Raw genomic sequence first — 5,725 nt, 5'->3', positions numbered from 1 at the left:
GAGAACCGTGATTGGTTCGTGACGCTGTGTCTCTGCACCGCTGAGTGGATAGGGCTTCTGACTGAGATTTAATGATTGGTGCATCTGGTGCGTTGGGCTGTCAATCACCATGACGCACATATACTTCAGCTGCCAAGCTGTAGAACGCGGGTAAAATTTTAGTGGGCGGGGTCAAGACTAATGTAATAACGTCATTGCAAAATAAGTCCGACTTTAAACGCGGGAAATTATCGGTCATTTTTCAAATGTATTGTAGTTAAAAATCATGGTATATTAGAGCACAATAATTTGGGTTGGACTTCATGAGTTTTTAACGTTGAATTATGCTGAAGTATACAATCTGTTGGAAAACCACAGAAGCCGACCACGCTGCACTTTCCTCTTCACATACACTCTGGATAATTGAAGTAAATACCAAATTGAAAAGATGAATTACTCAAAGACACTCGTATAGTACATATTAAAAGCCTTTAATTAACTGGACTTAGTCATTAAAATTATTAAAAGTGTGGACACACTTAAATTTTTCTAACTAATCTTAAAAAATTAGTAAGCAATCATCGAAGACAGCTGGTTGATCAGAGAGAGTGGTTAAGACTCCTCTTTGTACCAAACATAACTGATCAATTGAATTGATAAAAAAAAAAAAAAAAAAAAAAAAAATGAATTCAATCTATAGAGAGAGATTTAATGTGTTTTTTCTTCTAATAATTTACATTTTCATTTGTAATCAAAAGGTAAGCACCTTGCTAATCATATTAAATTATGACCAGAACATGACATAAATATAGGCTAGATTAGACGTTCAATGTATAGTAAGTACATTTTATTTACATAGCACATTTAACCAGCGAAGCTATCTGACATTTGATTGATGTATCAATACTCAATACATTTCTAATGTTTTAAAGTTTTCTCTTGAGGTTTTGGGTTCATGTGCATGTGTTAAAATATGATATTTTATCATATTTATTAGACATGTTCAATGTATCAATATTCAATACATTTCTAATGTTTTAAAGTGTTGTATTGAGGTTTCGGGTGCACGTGCTAAAACATGATACTTTATATTTATGCATCCCTGTGCAATGTGATTGCATTGTATTCTAAAGTTTGCCACGCTGAGAAGGACACTGTTAAAGAAAAAAAGGGCCAATTTTTTTTTTAAATAAATAAAATTACATTTAATTGGCCACAAGAGGGCGCCAGAGGAACTCGATGACAATCTCCAGAGACACAAGCCGTAACTTCAAGAACTATTTGTTCGCTTCAAAATGTCAGTCTCATCTGTTTGCAAATGCTTCAGGATCTTTTCATTTCACTAACTTCACTTTTCTTCACCGTGTTTGAAGTCTTAGACAAAATATCGTCTGTCTTCTTTTTCAACACATCTAGTATTTCAAGCTTCTTTTTGTGAAACGTTGTGATTAAAAAAAGTAAGGCCACACAGTTTGATATTTCAATATTCATGGATCATCAATCAAAATTGACTCAAACAGAAATTGGTGAAGTGCCACAACATTTGCTTACCCTTTCAGCACATGTAATTTAGTCCTACATCATAAGTGTTTATGTTTATTCATATTTTTACGGCTTCATTATTTTGTCAAATGCTTTTATTTTCAAGCTCACAGCCTGTGAAGCAATGCATTCGACTTATTTCTGGAAAGTGTCCAGTGTCTGCATGCTTCCATGCGGTCACTTTAAGCCATTGCACACACTAGAAAAACAAACTAACTAGATTTCATTTTCTGAAGAGAATATGAGTGGTGTTTGCTGATGCAAATTCCTAGTATTTTCTACACAGTTTCTAACATGTTCTGAATAGGTTGTTTCAAATGATTGCTTGTGCATATGCAGTTGTTAGTGTATCTAGGTTATATTTTAAAATGTATTTTTTTAAACAAGTGTTTGCTGAAGTGCATCCTGTATGTATTCTCACAGATCGTTTGCTATAGATCTGTGTGTGATTGATAGAAAATAGATACACCCTAGACTCTGGAGGTAGGAGCTGTAATGGCGAGTGAAATGTTTCTGAGCCAGGCCACGTCAACTGACAGACGGGGAAAGCGGGGTCTCCCACGACCCTTTGCGGTGTGGAATGGAGATGTGGAAATAGCACTCTGCATTTTGGCAGCAGTCGAGTCCCTCTGGGGTAGTTTGGAGAGCGACCAAAGTAGAGTAGAAATAGAAGTTGGAAAGGAAAGAGTCATGCGTTCTGAAGAGGAAAACCACCTGTCATGCCTCTGCAGCTGAATATAGGTTAGTGAAAAAATGTATGTACAGTTGACTTAAAAAAAAAAAAAAAAAAAAAATATATATATATATATATATATATATATATATATATATATATATATATGTATATATATTCTACAGACCTTATACAAAACTTTAGCAATTTCACAAAACGCCCAGCAGCCATTACAAATACTCAAGCCACACTCTAAACTTGCTAAAAACACTTTATGAAGAACATAGGATTTCAGAGAACTTTAGCAACCACCCAGAGCATCACAGCGATCATGCAAGCGATCACACTTCTTGGCAACCACCCAAGACACCTTAGTAGCTGCATTGCAACACCCTGGCTGGCAACAAGATACCTAAAGGTTATGATATATGGGACAAATTTTCTGAGCAATGTTGCTTGGGCACTTTCCCATTGATAATGGGCAACACATTTTTATCTACTCATGGGCCCTGTTTCTCAGCTGGTTGCCAGTTGCAACAATGCTCAAAAAGTTGTCCTGTGTATAATCACCTTAAGAACTTAACAGCCACATAACAGCATGCTTAACAGATAAACCCCCCATCCTAGCATCTAGCATGAAACATTCAGAAAAGAATAATTTAGCAACACCTTAGCAAGTGTTGCATGAACACCACTGACATTTTCTTCCGAAAACCAAAAGTCAAAATCGAGTTAAGTATTTGCTATCTGTGTTGTGGTATGATTTCTAATGGTACGTGTGTCCTTCAGAGACATCTTCAGCCCTCGTCCTCCACAGCTGCCCAGAACACAGGGGCTCGTGGGTATTATGTAAAGTGTGTGTAATGTACGTGGGTGTGTTTGGGAGAACAGGACTATCTGGAAGGAAAGTATTTATGGATGCATGCGGCAGATAGAATAAAAATATTTATTTGCATCATGTTCTCTAAATCTGTTACATATATATTGTTACTATCTCATCCTGATCATTTCAGATGTTTTCAGATGTTTTCATACTAGTCATCATTATAGTGCATTCAGTGCACATTTCAGCAGATACAAAAGAATGTTCATTCTATGCATACAAAAAAAACTATACTATGCATAACATACATACAACAGTGTATACTGCAGAAATTGCATTAGTAGTAGTATGATAGGCAATAATAAATCATTTAAAGCTACTGTCTCCTTTATGAAATAGCACAACTGCATCGGTCTGATATGCATGAGAAATCGGAGGTTTGAGAAAACACAAGCTCGGCAGAATCTCATGTAGACTGTATCTCCAGATGGCACACACCTCTTCTAGATGTACAGATCAAAGAGTGTGTGTGTGTGTGTGTGTGTTTGGAAAACAGAGGATCCAGAGGAGAATGAGGTGTGTAAACATCACAAGGCCTGATGCAGAGTTCACCGAGGGTGGCAGTGGCTTTTTATGTTTCCACTTATAATGTTAGTCAAGGTTTCTGTTACCAAAAATGGTCATAACGTGTATTATAGTTTACTACTATAATTTCCACCCTCTTTACAAGCCTTAAACATGCTGTTGATACATCCTTATCCTTGATACGTGTGGGTGGTCATACGTAAATGAGCTCATATCTGGGACTTTATGCCAACCAATAATTCTGCAGGTGTTTGACTGTTAAAGAAGAAAAAAAGAAAGAAGGACTTTTTGAGCCAGTTATCTGAGTGTGGCATTACTGCAAAAGAAAATATCCAAATAGAAATATGAGAGAATGTATGAATGTATTTAATGCATCTTAATAAGCTGTGTCAATGTGCTAGGAACCATGCACAAGACCTTAGCAACTTGGAATACTCAAGCAACCTCATAACAATGTGCTAACAACACTCAGAACACCTTTAGCAAGCACATAGCAACACTTCAGCAACCACTAAAAAGAACACAGGACTTCAAAGTACCTTAGCAACACCTAGACAACTGTATAGCAACGCCCTGGCAACCATACAAACAAATCCTAGTAACAGCACAGAAATACAACATGCATGCATCCCCCTAGTGACCAAACATAACACCCTGGCAACCAACCAAGCAACGCCCTGGCAACAACGCCCTTGCAAACACATAGCAACACACCAAAACAGCTTAGTGCTAAGCAACAACCCAAAACATCTTAGCCACAACAGCTAAACATAACAACACCTTGTCAACCATCCGAAACATATTAGTAACTGCATATCAACACCCTGGCAACCACATAGCAATATGCTTACAATAACTCACAACATCTAAGCATTCAAATAACAAAACTAACCATCCAAAATACAGTAGCTGCCTAGCAACACCCTGGCAACTAACTAAAGCAGAATGGATGGTGCATGATACAATATCTATCAGCAGGTGACTAATTTGAATCCACAGATCTTTTTCAGACTTTTTTAAAACCAGAAGTTGGAAACTCCTAATCTCCAGTTCTTATCAGATACAGCTGAACCAATTCACCAATGTCTTTGAGTTCTCTTCCAAATCAAAGACAGGAGTGTTTGAAACAGAACTGGAGATAAACTCTGCAGATGATGGATCTCCAGGAGCCGGATTGAAAGCTCTCATCCAAGAGCCTCCCGACAGAGTGACTCTCAGCATGGAGAGCCTTTGAAAGCCTTGACTTCACAGCTTTCTTCATCCCCACCCACCGCCAGCTTCAGATTGCATTGCCTAAATTTCGGTCCTAGATCAGCACTTCTCCAACGTTAAACCTCAAAAATCTGCACTTCATATGGATTTGTTTCGACTTTTAGAGGGTGTTCTTTCACAGCTTTGAAGACATCATTGAGCTATCAGTTTGAAATGTTGAACGTTGTCTCATAAAAGTCCTCAAAATTAACAAAACAATAATGAATGAGCGGTTTTACTCAGGAGAAACATCTGAGAACCAGGAAACCTCAACAAAATTCTCCATTTTATATCATTTTATGTCTAGAAGAAACAACTGAGCTATAGAAAACATGCCATTTCTGATTTTTCATTTATTTTTTTATGGCTCTGAACTCCATGATAGTGGGTTTTACATGACATAAACACATAGTAAACTTAAAATCTGGGTATTTCTTTATTTGCACATAAAAATCACATCATATTTGTGATTTGTGAAGCATGAGCGATGTTCTTTTCATAGCAGTTGCAGGGCCTTAAACACGTTGATGGAAACTTTAAACTGTGTGTTTTGGAGGTAATGGTCATAATTAGCTTGACAACGTCCCAATAACACTCAGCTTCTAATGAAGCATTAGAAAGTGATGGATGTCTCACCACACCAGCAGAATCAGTGGGATATTTTGGCCCTCATTAGTGCAAATAATGTCTTTTACAGAGCACTGAGGAGAATTCACTGGCGCTTGAATGATGAATCATGGGAAGGTGTTTCCAGATGTTTCCAGCTGCTTGTTTCTGAAAAAACGACACAATTCTAGAGCCGTCGTGGCACAAAGTTCTGAAGAGCTTTTTAGCCTCTCAAATTACCATTTTATGCGGTGTTAGTCACAATT

The sequence above is a fragment of the Carassius auratus genome, chromosome 1 (assembly GCF_003368295.1).
Source record: "Carassius auratus strain Wakin chromosome 1, ASM336829v1, whole genome shotgun sequence".
Classification (NCBI taxonomy): domain Eukaryota; kingdom Metazoa; phylum Chordata; class Actinopteri; order Cypriniformes; family Cyprinidae; genus Carassius; species Carassius auratus.
This window is presented reverse-complemented; position numbering follows the sequence as displayed.